The sequence below is a fragment of the Tursiops truncatus genome, chromosome 21 (genome assembly GCF_011762595.2).
Source record: "Tursiops truncatus isolate mTurTru1 chromosome 21, mTurTru1.mat.Y, whole genome shotgun sequence".
Classification (NCBI taxonomy): domain Eukaryota; kingdom Metazoa; phylum Chordata; class Mammalia; order Artiodactyla; family Delphinidae; genus Tursiops; species Tursiops truncatus.
Window position 1 is genome coordinate 19529233 of NC_047054.1, and position 19599 is coordinate 19548831.

The following is a 19599-nucleotide window of genomic DNA, read 5'->3' on the forward strand; positions in this document are numbered from 1 at the left end:
CTCATCACCAAGAGCTCAAAAGAATGTTTGAAGAAGACAATTTAGGTGATACAGACAAACTTTGACACTTCGTGAAGCAGACAGTCTTCTTGTGGAGAACTGCAAAATGAGGTAGAAGGTAAGCTTTTATAGGATAATGAATAAAGAACAAGGAAGAGAATAATAGGAAATACCTGATTGGCTGGGTCCACATAGTCAACCTTATTTGGGATGAGAAGAAAGCCTAGCACTGGCTTGGCATTTGGGGATTGGCTGACTGGATATATTTACCTTTCTAGTCAAGCAGAGAATTTACAGGGACATGAAAGTTATTTAAGTTTTTATTTATTGATGTAGTACCCTGAATAGGAGTTGCATCATCTTGGGTCTAGAAAGTTACTTTAAGAAGGTAAATTTCATTATTCTTCCCATCTCTCTACCACCACCTGCCTTTCTGAGGAGGAGACCCTCTTCTTTTCATCAGGAAAAGTGTTTATCTTCTTTGTTACAAGTCTAATAGATACTATAAAATGATAAAAAATAGATGATAAATGATGGGTAATATTAAATTCTCTCAACCGAATATGTTTCTATCTCAGGGATAACTAGGGCATTATATTTTTTCATGTTCATTTTCCCTTTTTGAATGGCCAACCTCTGATAGATTATATCTTACAAAAATTGGTAAAGCACTCTGACTCTAAGGGGGTAATATTATTTTCCACCCTGCCATGTCCCTCAAAAACTCTCAGTGGATCTGCAATTCACAGAATTCAAAATACACATAATCCCTGGATGAGAAAACACTGTATTCTTTGGTCCATGCATGAGTTTTTAAAATCAAATTAAACGTAATTATTAATAATTCAGTGATCAACTATGAAAGCACTACTCATTAGAACATTGCTGATACATTTCTTCTATTTATGTGCTCCTCAACTGTTCAATCCCATTTCCTTTGCACACAAAAAGTAAACATTATTCTTAATTTTCGATGTTATTAAAACAGTCTTACAGGATATGTATATATGTTTAGCAATATTTAGTTTCAGTTGATTTTGAGCTTTATAAAATTTTACCATAATTTAATTTGCATTAGGTATTTATTTCTGCTTATCGAGTACCTCTAAAACTTAGTGGATTAAAACAATAATTTATTGTTTCCTGGTTTCTGTGGGTCACGAGTTGGGAAGCAGACGTCATGCCTTGTAAATAGTTTAGTGCATGTTTCTTGTGAACATGGATATGCATGTGTCCTAAGTACCACATTGCAACTATTAAAAGGCTAATGAAGCATTTCAGAATATATAAGATTAAAGATACGTGAGGACTAAATGCAGTACACAATTCTTGACTGGATCTTCAACTAAAAGAAAGAAATTCTTTTAAAGATATTAAGGAAAGTGATTTTAATATTTTTAAATTAAGCTGTGGTAATTTCTCCAATGGATTGCATTAGTCATCTAAAATCAAAGTACTTTTTTCCTCCGTGAACTGTGTAGAAAATACTGACACATTCTTTGTTATCCCAGTGTCTCTTTAAAAAACTGAATATGTCATTTATTTGATCAGCTGATCATATCTGTAATTATAATATTGCTATATATTATGGCTTCTGAAATAAGGGCATATTTCTTATTTTACTGCTCTAATTCATGTCTTAGTAATGAAATTTTTAGTGAAATACTCTAGCTTCTATTAGGGTGTATTAATTCTAAATTTAAATTAAATTTATTAATTCTAAATAAACTTCCATGTATTTCAAATGCTACATCCTTAAGCATTTGCTAAATTTAAGTCACAATGACATAATCTGATAGTCTACATTCACTGTGGGGATTCACCACACTTGAGACTCATATCTTCCTCCTTGCAGGCCTAATACATGCGGGACGGCATCTGGCTGTCTCCAAAGCTGTCTAAACATTGGGTATTATTTAGTAAAGTGAAAATTGTATTTCATTCCACTGTCTTCTCTCTAAGGTGCACATCAAGTGATTGTGCTTTTCTGAGGCTAATCTACTAGTTACTCTACAACTTGACATTTAATTAATTTCAGTGTTTTAACAAAATGAAGAGTATAGCCATTTTCACTTTCTAGATATTTTCTTTGAAAAGTAAATTAAAAAGCATAAAATAGGCCTTAATCTACCATATTAAAAATTCTGTAAAATAAGAGTTTGGAGTTCACTTTCTTTCTCCTCCAGTCCCGCTATCTATCAGCTTTTAAATGCTTCAGTTTGTTTCCATATGCATCCCTTTAATGATATTGTTGTATACAAATTATAATGTTTCTATTTTCCCATGATGGACTTAGTTGGGGAAAGCCCATATGCAAGAGAATTCATCTTCCTTTCTCTCCCACCATCCTGCATCCTTCCATTACTGAAGCTGTAACCAGCTGAGGCCCATTGCCCTTTTTGCACATCTGTTTAGTGTAATTGTCTTCACAATTTAGTACATTATAGTTGTGAATATTTGTTTACATATTTGAATATTTTCATTGTAAGCATGTTTTTCTTCACGTGGTGTTTGAGTCAAAGTCACTACAGTGATAATTTTCGTAGACTATTGGAATGAAACCTTCAAAGATTCTTAGTATAACCATTACCTACATGTAAGGTAATTAAATGAGTACTTAATAGATAATCATTTGATTAAAGAAGTAATTAGGGAGCAAATCGGTAAGGATAATAAGAGATTAGGGAACCTTTTGAAAGCTTAGTAATACTTGTTCATGTTGGCTTACTTATATCGCCTTCATGCTAACAAGGATCATTGGTTCAGTTAATGACATCTCAAGCTAATGATTTTTAAATACTTTGCACAAAGTCATATCCAGGATGTCCTCCAAACCTGGAGTTGATGAGGGCATCTATGGCAAGGAGAAATAATCATATATTATTCATTTTAATACAGGTATCTTTTTAAAGTTGTGTTCATAGACCATGTGGATTGATTCAGTTAATCAAACACTAAGCTCCTACCATGTGCCAGACATTTTTGTGGAACTAGCCATAAAGGCACTAAAATGTGGTTCCTATCTTAATAGATTTATTATTTAGTCAGGGAGGGAGGCATGGGCAACCATTCACCTTAACTGAAAAGAGTATGAGCTAAGTTCCAGATGGCAATAGCATGTTGTGGGGTGTTTAATCAGGGTTCTCCAGAGGGGAAAAAAAACAATAGGTTGTGTATGAGTATATCCACATAAATCTCCTATATACAGATGTATTTTTAAAAATTGGCTTGTAGAATTCTGGTGGTTGGCAAATTCAAACTCTGCCGATTAACCTGGCAGGCTGGAGGCTCAGAGAACCAAATCAAGAGTGCAAGTCTGAACTTGGTCAGGCTGCAGAATTCCTTCCTGTTTGAGGGATGTCGGTCAGGCTGCAGAATTCCTTCTTGTTTGAGGGAGGTCAGTCTTTTGTGCTATTAAGACTTTCAACTGATTGGTTGAGGCCCACCCTCATTTTAGAGGACACTGCTTTAAATGTCAATCTCACGCAAAAATACCCTCACAGAAACATCCAGAATAATATTTGATGATGTATCTGGATACTACAGCCCAGACAAGTTGACACATAATATTAAACATCACGTGGAGTGAATATGTGAGACGATTGTGTTCTCTCCTCTTCAGGAAGATTGTGACATTTCAATTCAGATTTTAATAATAAAAAGGGTTAAAGAAAAACAAGGATGAAGGCATTCTGCGTTGAGAGATGTTACCTGATGAATGAAAGCACAAAGTCAGGGAAGTATCTGTGGGATGGTAGGTTGTAAGTTGACCAAAGAAGGTTGTTTGGAGAGAAATTCATTAGAAAGTAAACCTAGAGCCAAATTTGCAGCCTGATTACAAAGATATACAAAAGTCGTGCTAAAGAGAATGGACCACAGTGAGGTTTCTGAGAAGGGGAGTGATACTACCTGAGTTTTGGAAGAATCAGTCTGTCTGCATTAAGAGGGCAGAGGTTAAAGTAGATGAGAAAAGGGAGGGAAACCAACAAGCTAGTATACAATGGCAACAGTGGTGGTAAAATAAAGTGAGGCTCTGAGCAAGAGCAATAACAAGGGGGTGGAAGAGAGCAAGGGTATAAGAAGGAGATAGCAATTGTCAGATCTCTGACTTTGACGGGATGTGATGACGTCGTGATGAAGTGTAAGGAAATCCTATGCCAGGATCCTGTGTTCCTGTTTCTCATTGAAAACCAGAAGAAACTAGAAGTGGTTTTCAATCAGTTCTTCCTTTCAATTTGTGCAAAATATATAGACGTTAAAACTAAACAAAAACAAACAACTATAGGAACAAAACACTATTTCATCTGAGTTAAAATGTTGAGCCAGCTCTTTATGTTAACGTGTAAAATGTAATCATTTTTACAGACTAACTGGTGGAAATATTCTTAGCTCTGTAGACTACTGTGAAGGTTATATGCTCACCAGGTCCACGCTAATTTAACTTTGGCTACAATAAGAGAGGCAGTCACTTAGGAGAGAGTGAGATCAGCCTTCAGTTGCCTGTTTCAATTAATACTGTCAGGTATTTAAAATTAATATTAAATACCTTCTTTCTTTAAACATAACATCCCACTTCCTTTCTTGCCTTTTTCCAATTTTTAGAGAAATTGAGGCAATTGTGTGTAGAGTGTTCTCTTCCTTCTTTGTTTAAGGGGCTCTGCTGTGACTTATGGACCTTCACTCACCTTGTCAGTCTTACAGCTTTATATGGTGTGTGTTGCTTTTCCGCTTTTGTTCAGGAGCAGAAAGGATGCATTGTAGTGTTGGCAATATAGAGGAAGATTAGAAGTAATTTGATTTTTATCATTGTGTCTATTCTAAAAAATGCTTGTGTTACAGTGGAAGGGCATGACCCTTTCTAAAAAGAAAGTGCACTCTGTCCCCTGAATGGCAGGAATTAGGCAGGCAACCAGAAGAGTTTGAAATGTTGATCACATGGCTTAGCTTCTCCCATCTGGATATATAATGGTATCATTAATCTTGATAGAAAACCCAAGAGCAGGAATAACAGGGTTTTGTTTTTCCCTTTGTTTGGGCATAGAGGGCAAATATGAATCAATATTACATATGAAAACTTGCAAGGGGGAATGTGCAAGAAGTTATGGTCCAGAAAAAATTTAGAGCACATTGAAAAGTCCATCTTATTCTTTGAAATATTAGGAGCCACATGTATTTTTTTTTAATTAAGATTGATGAAAATATGCAAACATTTATGTTCTTTTAAAATGATGTTTATAGTATATTATATGAAATATATGATATATCTAAGATGTTAAGAATATTCCCAGTTATGACAATATTATGTTGATTCAAGTTGGAACCACTTGCACGAAAATTTCTCTAGAAAAAAATAACTTTTCCCTATGTAGTGTTCTAATACAAATAATTCATCATTAATGTATCTTTGGTTTGAATAATGGAAGTCTTTTTCTCCTTAAGTAATGGAATATGAAACTTACGTTTTTCCTGAGCCTGTCTGTCTTTGCAAAAAGAACAGAACATGTCACTGCTTCACAAATGCATTTGACTGCAAACATATTTAGATAACTTGATGAATTAAAATAATATATCTTAACTAATATTTTACAGTGCATCACTTTCAATATATATATACTGATATTGAATCAATATTCTTTTATGTTCTACAGAAGTTAAAAAAAAAAAGGGTTTAACTCAGAAACTTGGATTGAGTTGACATAGTAAATGTGACATGAAAAACTGAAACATTAATATGGTAATTCTAGAAAATCTAAAATGAGTTCACTTCACTCCATGAACATAAACTTGCCTGGCTTAATTTTCAAATTTCCTATGTGATATTCAATATTATACACATTACTCTAAATTTTAAAAGAAGCATCTCAATCTTCTCCCTCCATAATATATGTAATATATATATATAAAACATCATATATTATTTTATATTTACATTATATATACTATGTATTATTACATTTATATTTATATAATTTATATTATATGTATCTATTGCATTTTAATAATATGTAATTATATATCATTGATAATATATATATCATTTAATATTATATTATGTATACACAATATAATATATGCTATTAAACATTGTTTATTATATTATTAAATATACATTTTAATGTAATTAGATGTATATAATATTGGTAATGACTATGAATATATAGTTTCATTTAGGTTTTTTTCTCTTTGCTGAGAGAAAAAACATTGCAGTTAACATTTTACTGCATTTCTTTTCAGTGTAAAAACACACATAAACTTTATAGACTTGTATCTATAACTTTTCACTTAAAATTATATTGTCTTTTGCTGACCACTTTCCACTTCAAAATTTTGTCTATTCTATGAATTTTTAAACTGTGTAGTTACTGTCTTATTCAGTTTTACATTGTAATAGTTCTCACCCCAGCATGACCATGAATTTTCTGTAGGTGTACGCCATGCCTCTTCTTTATTCTGTGACTCCCACAGCAGAAAGATAGACAAAGAGAATGACAGAAATGGAGAATTTATTCTATAATCGGCCCTGCACCAGGCATTTTATAGACACCATCTCACTTAATTTATAATGGCTCAATAAAGCAGGTAGAATCTTTCTTTTATAGATGAAGAAATTAAAGATAAAAGCTACTTCTTAAAAAACAGCCCCAGAGAGGGTCATACCTTGTCCAAGTCACATAGCAATAAGGCCTGGTCTCACTGGCTCCAAAGTGTGTGCTCCTTTTTCATTTACACTACAATTCATTTGTGATTCAACTTAATTTAGAGGTAATTATTAAATCAATATGAAATAAAGAGCAGATTGCATCTAGGCTGTCATGTATATAAGCTATGTTATGTCTAAATGATTCACTAGGTGTAAATGTTTTGGGGATGTCCTGTGGTCATTTGAATGTAACACAGTTCTATTGAATACCTTCCCTTTTTCTCATTCACTAGGTTATCTTCTGTTTTTCCCCTCTTTCCTTATCTTTGAGTAGTCCCAGAAGACTACTCAAAGGTACTGCTCCTTTGCCGGTTCACCATTGATATGTGATTTAGACTTGCCTGCCTCTCCTTTTGCCCTGAGTCCTTCTTCTTGGGTACCAAAGTCTGTTCTCTTCTGAAAATCCTTATGATTTCTATGTGTCAAATCCTTATCATGAAATACCATACATCCATGATTGGAACTTCCACCTTCAGCTTCATCTTAACCTCTCCCTCACACTTTTTGGTTTTTGTTTTGACTTTTTGGTCTGAAAAAGCAAAGCTGCTGAATGCACTTGTGTTCCTGTAAAAGATGTTCTTCTTCCTGGAAAACTCATCTGTCAGTCTGACACATTCTATTTATCTTCAATACTTCTTTCAATTTTCAACTTATTTATTTACAAAAATATATTTTTTGATGAGTTCCCTGGATTCCCTGGATACACCATGCACATGTTCAATTACTTCTGCCTTTTTTGCCCCAAAAATGGCACTTTTTGCATTTTATTGATATCATTAGTTTATGTGTCTATCTTAACTGCAGAACTGTGAACTTTCTGGGGTAGATACCATGTCTTATTCTTTCTTTTTTTTTTAAATAAATCTATTTATTTACTTATTTTTGGCTGCATTGGGTCTTCGTTGCTGCATGCGAGCTTTCTCTGGTTGCGGTGAGCAGGGGTTACTCTTCGTTGCAGTGTGCGGGCTTCTCACTGCGGTGGCTTCTCTTGTTGTGGAGCACGGGCTTTAGACGCACGGGCTTCAGTAGTTGCAGCACACGGGCTCAGTAGTTGTGGCTCCCGTGCTCTAGAGCGCAGGCTCAGTAGCTGTGGTGCACGGGCTTAGTTGCTCCGTGGCATGTGGGATTTTCCCGGACCAGGGCTCAAACCCATGTCCCCTGCACTGGCAGGCAGATTCTTATCCGCTGCGCCACCGGGGAAGTCCCCATGTCTTACTCTTTATTTTAACAATATATCTGACATAGAATGCACATTCAGTGGAAGTTTCCTGAATTAGTGAACAAATAATGGATATCTGTGCTCATGATGGTCATCTGCGCCTACTCAAACAAATAATGAAAATGCAAAAATACCATGGGTATATTTTTAAAAACCTTTATAATATTTAACTATGTAAATTGTCCATGAGTTTACCTCTTGACCATCCCCCTCCCAATATACTGACCACTGGAGGAAAGAATAGAAAATAGTTAAATTTTAAATGCATTCATTCAACACAAAAAGTACTCTGAGCCCCACTTATGTATCAGGTTCTATATTAGACAAACTGAAGATAAAATTTTACCAAGTATAATTTTTCAAAACATTCTCATTTTCAACTACCAATGTGTTTAGAGCTCTTTTCAAATCTAGGTTAGTGTCATTGAACTATATAAACTACATTTTTAAGCATGCTTCAAAATGATTCTGTTATATATGGACAATTATTGTTTTCATTTTGTTTTTAACAAAGGAAAAAAAAAACAAGCTTAAATGTTTTTAAAGGTCACAGTACAGTCACTGTTGGAACTTGCATTCAACCCTAGTAAGTCTGACTCCAGAATCTATGTTCTTAACCACTACATATTTGTGAGCTGATATTTTCAAGGAATTCAGTTTTGAAGAAATGGTAGCTTGGAGAAAGGCAATATAAACAACAAAGTACTATAAAATAAGGCAAAGGAGTACCTGGCCTTGGAGTGTATTAGGGACAGTTTCACAAATCAATATTTGTTTGAATTAGGGATCAGCAAACTGCCCTCCATGAGTCAAATATGGCTAACCATTTGTTTTTGTACTGCCTACTGTCCCAGAATGTTTTTTACACTTTTCAAATGGTTATTAGAAAAACAAAAAAAAATAATAATATTTTTTGACATGCAAAATCATATGAAATTTAAACTTTGATGTCTGGAAATAAAGCTTTATTGGAACACAGACACACTCATTTGTTTATGTATTATGGACAGCTCCCTTCCTGCTACAATAGAGTTGAATGATGGCAACAGAGATCACATGGCCTGTAAGGCCTAAAATATTTACTATCTGGCTCTTTACAGAAAGGTTCTGTTGGTACTGGTCTAGAGACTTGTTATTTTTCAAGTGAACTTTGGGAGGAAGAGTATGAGCAAATACAAAGTCATGGAGACATGGAGGAGTAAGATGTGTTCAGGAAACCACAGGTAGTTGACCATAGTTAATGTGACCAGCCAATTGAGTTGCAGCTTATGGAAAGAAATTTGATTTTTTTTTCAGCAGAGAGTGGGAACTATTGAATTGCTTTAATGGGCCAGTCCTTCCTTTCCTAAGTACATATAAATAAAAGTAGATTTGCTTTTTAAGCTTAACCCATGTTGGTTTTCTATCTTTTTAAAAAGAGTTCTTCCTTTCTTCTCATCTTTCTATCTTATAAACTGTGCTTCCTACCATTATCCACAAAATTTTCCCACATGATGAATCGTTTATCTGCAATCTGTTTGTCATATGCTAAGCCCCTTATGAGTTTCTTAGATGAGACATACCATAAAAAGGTATGTTCATTATTCTCATTTTTTTTATTTACATAATTGTCATTATCATTACTAGCATAATTTGTCTTTCTCCATCTGTTTTTCCCTGTTCCCTAAGGTTTTTCTGCTACACTTTATTCCTTATTAGGAATTTATTTGGTAGATTTATCTTCTTTATTTTCTTACTGCCTTGTTTCCACCTACCCGGTGAGTGGGGTGTGTGTGTGCAAATATATCAGAGGGGGTCCAAGCATGTTAAATAATTCATCCAGTATCTGCATCTGTGTATAATGGTCAGGACTTAAGATCCATTATGCTGCCAGTGGAGTTTCTGGATATTCATCTGATTTATAAGAAATATTTTGGCATTATTCCATCAGTTAAGTGAATGCTCTGTTAATGATCTACTCACTGGTATCATGAACAATGGCCACAATGGGACAAGCAGAGACTCATTTCAAATGGGAGTTCTGTGAAGGATCAACATAGTTCTGTTCCCTTCCTCCCTCCCCAAGTGTCCTGTGATGCTGTATTACAAAAAGAGTAAATCATATTCAAGGGTCTCTTTATGTAAGGTGAATGAATTTGATGGGACATGGTGACTGCCTACAGCTTGGTTCTGGATCCTGATGGGGAAGGGATACTGGCTGATATGAGGTCATAGTCAAGAAACTACATAATGTTAACTGGCATTTATGATTATTGTTCTTGAACAGATATTTATTTAAATATCAAAACAAAATTTTAGGTTTGGAGAAATACTTTTAGATAGATAAAATATTATTTTCTTTCTTTCTTTTCCCCACAGTGCTTAAGTCATTCCTTGGTGTTGGGGTAAGCAATGAAAAGGAAGAATTATTTCAGTTCAGTTTCACTATAGGACACTACACAGGAGCTCAGTCAGTAGAAAAAATTATTGCAATTCACAAAGTCTCTAAATACATTTTTCTGAATAGTTCAGTCTTGGAAGAACACAGCCTCTTCTTCATTCAGTGTTTTCCTTTAGAGAACATTTGAAGGTCACATGTGAAAGCGTTTTATAGAATCAGAAATTTCACACAGATGTCATAAATCCCCATAATGTATAGGTAGGCATAGTTAAAAATCATATGGACTTTGTTACTACTATTTTGTTGTTCTCTAGCTTTTTTCTCTGTATTCACTTGTCAAATAGCAACCAAGGATCTGTGTCACACAAAGCATTGTTCTGGTAGTGAGGAAGAATCTAAATATGAATTAGATCATCTCTACTCTCATAGAGCCTTTAGCTGTTTTCACAGTGCCTTGCACAGCATTCAGAGCTGCAGAGGTGTCTCAGAAACAGCCCGAGGCTGTGTGCTGCACCAGGACTGCTTGTTGACACCCTTTCCTCTACTGTGACTCTAGACGTTCCATTCATGCCTAACTTCTGTATTAAGATGCTGAATAACGTTCATTTGAAATAAGGGTGCAAAAAAATTTCTGCTAGAAAGTAGAGAGGCAGATTTCAGAATTACCTTCATCCCTCTGCTACTGGGGAGCTCATTATACATTCTCAGTCACATTCCTTTGTCTAACTAGTTAAATTATTCAGTTTCTTTCCCCAAAACGCTAACGTAAATTTGATGGTGAGTGATTGTAAAATTGAGAAAATGTGATGTTAATGCTACAGTCATGGTGTTGTACTGGCGTTGTTCCTGGGTCCACTAAAACCGTTTCTGCATTGTTGATGATAATAGCTTCCTTATTTAAATTTACTTTGGTCTAGAACTAAGCAGACTATGTATAAACTAAAACACGCATCCCACAATACTAGCCTGGGTTTCCTTAAATGGCTGCACCAAGAGGGTACTGCAGGGTCTTGGAGGCCTAAGCTTTAGAACTTGAGCAGTGTCACTTTTGCCATAGCTCATCATCTCATGGGACAGAGTGGTGAAAAGCTAGCCCAGATTCAAGGGTAGGAGTAGCTTCTAAGTATTATGAAGGAAGATTAAGAGAAGTGTTTTAAAATACAACACTATATAATAGAATTTATATAATTCTACACCTTATTGTTAAGCATAGGGTTTTTTTGTTTGTTTCAAAATTAGCCTCTGCAAGAACTTTATATTCTTCTCAAGATATTTCTTTTCTAATGTGCTTCTCTGTAAAACTCCCTTTGATGTTAAACCAAGTCGAGCTTAATGAAGACTATATTAAAATGGATTATTGTTATTGTCCTAACTAAACAAATATCTATTGAGTTTATATAAGCCAGGAATTTTCTTATATGCTGGGCTAAAGTTGAGAAGATACAGTTCAAATCTTAAGAAGTTCATCATTCAGGAAAAAAGTCCAATACATGAACAAATGAATACATTGTTTTGAATTACAACATTTCTCTAGGTCATATATAACCCTGTTAAACTATACCACAAGTAAGCCTAAGAATAATTTTTATTTTTCCATACTTAATGGGATTTCTTTAAAATAGGAATATTGTACATGAGTTGGTCGAAAAATAATTGGTGAATATGGCAATGATGATGGTGTACCTAGCATCTTACCTCCTCCAAGATTAAATGCCTCCTTTAAATGTTTCTATTTTATTTTTTACTTTGATTTTACTTTTTGCAGGATAAGTCATGGGCATAATTTGAACCGTTTTATAGCAAAAGAATTTGATGACTGCTCTTTACCAAGGCTTTCTCCCCACACTTTGTCTCATCATTTCTGTTAGCTTTTGTCATGCTATAAAATGCACTTGTTTACTGAGGCTTTTAGATAATTGTAATTTTATGTCTCCTGCTTAATAGTTTTATGTGTAACTGGTACTTTATTGTTGTACAACATTCTTTCCTGCAGTATATATAGTAGGGTGATATATTCATCCTGTCTACATATCTGCCTTTCCATTCTGTGGGAGTTTCTGCCAGAAGACAGTGTGCACTTGTCTATGAATGGATAAAGGGTGAAATTTATTTAGTTTCATAGCAATAGAATTAAATTATATTTCAGGCTTCCAGTTATGAGTCTGTATAGGCCTCATCTCTGTAGCATATGAGAAAATAAAATGTTTTATATATTAGTATTTTATATAACAGAGGCTTGCCCTTTCAAAAAATTTCAAAATATAATCACTTTGATGGAAAATTTTATTCTACTTAATTTATATTTCTATCATAAAATAAGGTTATTAAATATATTTGAAACTTCTTTTTTGATGACTCTGGGAGGGTATAGGAGAATATACATCAGGTCTCTAAAATAGGTTAGGGGCATCATTTATTGAGGTTGTAGGGAAGGCTGATTCATAGAAACTTGTCAGAAACTATGAGACCCAGGACATCATACCAGATGTGAAATCTTGTGTACTTGATATGTATCTAGCACTTTGCTAGGCATTTTACATATTATTTTTATTTCCATCTTGTGTTTTTTTTATTTTTTTTATTGAGATATAATGGACATACAACACTGTATAAGTTGAAGGTGTACAGCACAATGATTTAATTTACATTCATCATGAAATGATAAGATTAGTGAATATCCATCATAGCATATAGATACAAAATTAAAGACATAAGAAAAAAAAACTTTTTTCTTACGATGAGAACTCTTGGATTTACTCTCTTAACAACTTTCATATATAACATACAGCAATGTTAATTACATTTATTATGTTTTACATTACATATCTTTTACTTGTTTATCTTATAACTGGAAGTTTGTACTATTTGACAACCTTCATCCAATTCCCCCTCCCCCATCCCCTCTCCATCTTGTTTTGAAAAGATTTTAAAGTTCTAGGAAAATTAAAAGAATAGTATAGTACAATGACCACCCTTCACCAGCTGGCAACATTTTACCACATTTTCTGTTGTCAAACCATTTGAAAGTAATGGTTCATACATTACTACATACATCATGATTCTGCATGCATAAATATTATCCTAAGTATTTCTTAAGAAAAAGGATATTTTCCTATATATTAGTAGCATGATTATCATTCTCCAATATGTAGTAGTGTCTCAATATTACCTAATTTTTTGTCCATGTTCACATTTTTCAAATTGTTCTCAATTTTTAAAAAAATTTGGTCCAGGATCCAATCAAGGGGCAAGCATTACATTTGTTCATGTGTCTTTAGTCTCCTTTAACCTAGAACAGCTGCCCTTACTCCCATGATGTTTGTCTTTCTTGACAGGGACATTTTTGATGAGTTGAGGCCAGTTGCTTTTTAAAATATCTCGTATTTGGATGTGGCTTATGGTTTCTTCACGTGTAGATTCATTTTGGCAAGAATATTACATTGGTGTTGATTTACACTTATTTTTGCACCACATCAGGAGAAATTATGTCTGTTTACTCCATTATTGAGGAAACTGTGTGATCACTTGTTTAATGTGTTAACCGTTAGATTTCCTCATTTTAAGGCTGTGCATTTCCACCTGTAATTAAGAAGTAATCTCTTAGGTAATACTTTGAGATTGTGTATCAGTCTTTTTTCCCAATAATCCATTGGTATTTTATCTGAGTTCTAGTATTACATCTGTGTTCAGTATCTGAAATTTTTTTGCGAAGAAGTGCTTTACTCCCCCCAAATCTCAAGTTTGGTTAGGGAGAATTCTTTAATGTGGCTCCTGCGTGCTTTATGATATGTTGCATTTTTAAGCATTTACTCACTTTCCCATTTAAGCATTTACTCATTTTCTGGTAAAACAAAATGTTTTTCTTATACTTCCCCTGCACCGACCTGGAATTAGCCATTTCTCCAAGAACACTTGATAAAGGAATAGTATTTAGAAATTAACATCTGGACACTAGATATACTCATTGCTGCTTGAGTGTCATTTCTTCAAGTTACTTTAATGGATGGTTTTAGGATGACTATATTCTAAGAGTAAAAACAACTTCAAAGAACTCTTGAGCTGTATAGAAATGACCGTGCATTATGCTTGCTGCAATTCAAATCCAGCATTTATAGGGTTTTTCTTCACCTTTCCCATGCTGTATTTTTTTCTCCCAAAGTGAAACCCATATTTCCCAACTATCTTTGTGTATACTCATTTATAATACTCAAAGTATTTTCAGTATTAAATACTTCTTTGCAGGGGCTACATAGAACTAAGGTTATATGGAACTATTAGGTAATTCTCTCCTTTTGTGATTTAAATCTTACTTATTGTGGGTAGGTATTAAGCCATCACTGAATTTTCTTTATACCTGCTCTGTGGTATTAGTACATCTCCAGGTATTTACCACTGTTCTCCACACTTACGTATTTGGTGAGCAGATATCAACTGGGTTGGGAATTATTCTTCAAAGTCTTTTGGTCTACAACACAGTGTCTCCTCTGTAGACATTCAAAGAGCTAAGAACATCAAGTGCTTACTATCCAGAAGGAAGAGAGTTTCTGAGATAAAAGTGCAGTAGGGGGGCTTCCCTGGTGGCGCAGTGGTTGAAAGTCCTCCTGCTGATGCAGGGGACACGGGTTCGTGCTCCGGTCCGGGAAGATCCCACATGCCGCAGAGCGGCTGGACCCGTGAGCCATGGCCGCTGAGCCTGCGCGTCCGGAGCCTGTGCTCCGCAACGGGAGAGACCACAACAGTGAGAGGCCCGCGTACCGCTAAAAAAAAAATAAAATAAAAAAGCTCAGTAGGATGCAGAGCTGAACGTTATGAAGGCCTGGAGAAGAAAGGGACAGTGAATTCAGCTGTGCTTGTAAATGAGCAGATGTGAGGGATTTGGAGGCTCTGTGGCTTGTTTCAGCAGCCCTGGAGAATGAACTTTTCCACACTATTAGGTTGGAAAGACACTGAGCTTCTTTTTGGTTCAAAATTTGACTGCATTGAATCATATTTCACAGGCTTGTAATAGCATAAAATGCTTCTAAAAGGCTGAAAGCCAGGGCTTTCCTAAGAACTTGACAAGCAGAGCAATCTCAGAGACTGTGTTAACCAGTATCTGACTGTAGAGGAGAACCAAACATATAAATGACATTTTGAAGAACTTAGGAAATATCAGTAACTAGCTTAAATAACTTTTTTAAACTAATAAAGGTGGTTATTATTTTTAACATTTACTATGTTGGAGATATGTGATTTTATCTAACCTATATACTAGATTACGAATTAAATGTTATTAATCCTGTTTTGTAAATGTGGATACTGATGATCAGAGAGGTTCAGCAAGTTTTGTAAGGTCACACAGCTAATAATGTCACAGATTAAATCTGAATTTAACATTATCTGACTTCAAACCCCATGACTTCTCCACCATACTCACTGATTGTTCTTTAGAATAGAGAAATATCTCTGTGCAAAGCCCACTGATGTTTACTTCCTCTATGATAACTTATACATATAGTTCATTATTTATAAAAGGATCAAAGTAAACTGAGTATCCATTTATCCAGCAAATAAGCATAATGAACTTTAAAAGACAGAGAGAACACAGATTTCAGCGAATCATAGGGTAGGAAATCCCTACTTTTTTTTTTTTCGTATTTTTGGTTTGCCTTGAATTTATCATGATACTAACAACTAGTTATGGAATCTGATTTTAGTTGTATTAAGATAGCTCTCAGATTTTTATGTGATGTTCCTCCTTACTCATTCAGCACTTATACTAGGCACTGTACTAATTACTTTGTATAAATTAACTCATTAACCTCACAGCAAACCTGTAATATGTGAATTATTATTTCCAGTTTTACATATGAGGAAACTGAGGCGTGGTGAAGTTAAATGACTTTCTATCAAATAGCACTGTAAGTATCTGATCCTGTGCTCTTTACTTCTCATTTTATACAGCCCTCCTCTGTGAGATTTTACTGCTTTCTGGTCAATATAATTTTTTTAAAAATTGCTATTCTTTTAAAAATGGGAAGTTGCATTGTATAATTAGATGATTCAAAGCACTTATTTTCAAATATATACTCTTAGCTGTGATCTGAATCAAAATATTATGATAATTTGGGAAGATAAAAGAGGCAAAAAATTCATTTTGTTTCTGGACAGTAGTTCAAATCAGATACATTGGTTTATGATATATTACTCTATTGAATCATACTACTCTGTTCTATCAACAAAGATTCATAATTTGTCTACTCTGTGCCTGGCACTGCTCTAGGCCCTGGAAAGGAGGAAAGCAGATAAAACACCTTCCCTCATGGAGCTTACACACTTGTATGTTGTGTAACACTGATCTATAAGCAAGAAACCTGGAGATTCAGTAGATGTGATTTAGTCTTGATGTGGGTGTTGTGGAGCTTTTTAGGTTATAGGTATTGACCCAAAGAAATTACACAACTGACTTCTAAAGAGGACTCTTTTAAATTATTTACTCTAATTAGAAAAAAGGATTTAACACCCCTTGAAATACATTGATAAGCTCTGACAATACTTCCTATCACTATATTCAAGGTATCATGGTTGTACCTTGCCAAAAATCATAAAAAGTCTGAGATTTTGCCTTCTTGCAAGCAAACACGTTGGCCTGCCACAGTTTCATACATGATGGTAGAAGATCAAGACTCCTGGGTTGGAGACAAAGTGCTTTATGACTGGCAAACAGCAAGCAGCATGACCTTTATGTTCACATCCATTCCCTGTGCCTCCCAAGTCCCTTGGGGGCCATAGGGAAGCAGCCCCAGGAGGAGGACTGATGGATTTTCATTACAGTCAAGGGATCTTGAGTTTAAGAAATTCGATGATCCTCTAGAAGAGATAGCAAGCTGCATATGTCCCAGAGGGAATTATTTCTTTATTATACTGGACAGTAAAAAAAATCCTGCCCCGGAGGGGAGGGAGACACTATCTCTATCTTCCAGGGTTACAAATGTCTTTAAATACTTAATCTTCAAGAGAGGACATCAGTGTTTATGCCCACAAAATGAGCAGAAATGAAAGCGATCCATAGAGAATTGTCTTCCAATATTTCCCTCTCTGTATTACCAGTTTGTCATGACTTGAAAATGATCTATCACTAAAAGTAATTACTTGTATATATTACATATAGGCAAGAATGACATATTTAGATCATGTATGTGATGGGATTGGTCATCATGTGTCTAATTTACAGGTGAGGAAAGAGAGGCTCATAGAGATACATTTATGACTCATCCCATATTTAATAAATCTCAATGCCAGGATTTAATCCCAGATGTTTTCAATAATCAAAAGAACTCAATATCCAGGATGTAAATATATCTCTGCAATCTCTAGCATAAATAGAACGGTTCGGTGCTGCAAAACAAGGCTTTCAAAATTTCATGTCATTGTGACATCCACATCTATTTGACATTCACCAACATCATCAGCTTTCACCTGAGGAAAACTTTCCATTATGTAGTTCAGTCTATTGGAAATGTGCTGGCATGAACCTCCTCTCACAGCTTCTTAGAGAAATTGGTGCAGTTCTGGGCTCTATGCAGCTGGAAAGGTGGTCTCTTCAGGGCAACCTGCTGATGGACATTTTAGCCCTAGAGTTGTAAATGTGTTTAGATTAGAAACATCTACAATTCATTCAAGAGTCGTAGATCAAAGCAGGATGTAATAACAACTTGTGGGTGTTGTGGAAGAAGAGCTTTTTTTCTTTTTCAACACAATAAGGTTTGTTTTATAGAGATTAGTAAACGTTTAAGTGTCCTTAGTGAGCATATCAGTGTTACTTTAAATATCAATATGATATATCAACTGGGAGCAGTTCAATATAATATTTACGGCCATCACAAATAAACTTTTAGAAATTGGCTTTGTTAGAGTAATTTTTTGTGTGTGAATTCTTTTTTTTTTAATTAATTAATTAATTAATTTTGACTGCATTGGGTCTTCATTGCTGCGTGTGGTCTTTCTCTAGTTGCGGCGAGCGGGGGCTACTCTTTGTTGCGGTGTGCGGGCTTCTCATTGCGGTGGCTTCTCTTGTTGTGGAGCACAAGCTCTAGGCGTGCAGGCTTCAGTAGTTGTGGCTCTCAGGCTCCAAAGTGCAGGCTCAGTCGTTGCAGCGTGTGGGTTCAGTATTTGTGGCTCTCGGGCTCTAGAGCACAGGCTCAGTAGTTGTGGCGCATGGGCTTAGTTGCTCTGCAGCATGTGGGATCTTCCCGGATCAGGGATCGAACTCGTGTCCCCTACACTGGCAGGCGGATTCTTAACCACTGCGCCACCAGGGAAGTCCCTGTGTGTGAATTCTTAAATCTCCCTTTTCCAGCTGACCAAAATTCATGCAATTATATATTTGAATTAATGAAGACCATGAAAGCACTGTGACAGAATAATTATCTTTAATTATACTAATTACATAAATGGATAAAAATTGATGATTAGGGCATTACTCTGTGAAAATAATAGCTTTATATTAATGATTGGATCTTCCTGCAACTTATCTTCACCATCCCCCCTACTTCTTATAACCTACATTTGACATTTAAAAGTTTAAGAAAAACTTTGAACTAAAAGTCCTCCAAATATACCCTGAGTTTCTGTGCTTTTTTGAATTCACTAAGATGACTCAGGTTGCCAGATTTAGCAAATAAGAATACAGAGCCCTCAGTTAAACTTGAATTTCAGATGAACAGTGAATAAGCTTTGTAGTATAAATAAGTCCCAAATATTGCAACATTAGAGATGATTCCTGTAAGGCAATACACTCAGTAACTGTTGGTTGGATGTGTTTTTAGAGGATATATATAACTAGTACTCTATCCACTATCCCCACAGAATATAGGAAGTGCTTACAAATTTTATTGAAATTTGAATTAGTCCCACAGGTAAATATTTATTGTTTAACTTTAAGCTATAAAAATAATTTGCCAGTCGCACACTACAAACAGGTTAAATGAGGGTTACATGTCATTCTCTGGTTATGAAATCCACTCCTAACATTTTTTGTTAAATGATGTTTGCATTCTAGTGCATGCATTATTAAGGCCAGCAAATGCATCTGAGGATATATACTTTCCCCCAATCTAGTTTTAAAAGAAGGACAGATATTTTCATGATTTTCATTGATTAACACAAGTTAAATCCCCACAAGTCTTTATCAAACAGCAGTTCTTCCATCGTGTTGTTAATTGACAGTGTCTTTGAATTATTTATCAAATAGTATTATTTAGTGATTTCCTCCTTTATTTACTTACTGAGTATAAATGAATATGCAGGGATTACCTTATT

At 34.9% G+C, this 19599-nt stretch overlaps 1 long non-coding RNA gene across 3 annotated transcripts in view; it reads left to right on the forward strand.

Annotated features, from left to right (window-relative positions):
* Positions 1-19599, forward strand: part of LOC141277469 (uncharacterized) — a 278668-nt gene that overhangs the window by 93698 nt on the left and 165371 nt on the right. For 2 of the 3 annotated variants that reach the window (XR_012328907.1, XR_012328909.1), the window contains exon 3: positions 16140-16199. This is a non-coding gene — a long non-coding RNA (uncharacterized lncRNA). Of the gene's footprint in view, positions 1-16138; positions 16200-19599 lie in introns of those variants that run through there. The other variant, XR_012328908.1, reaches the window with a different exon arrangement.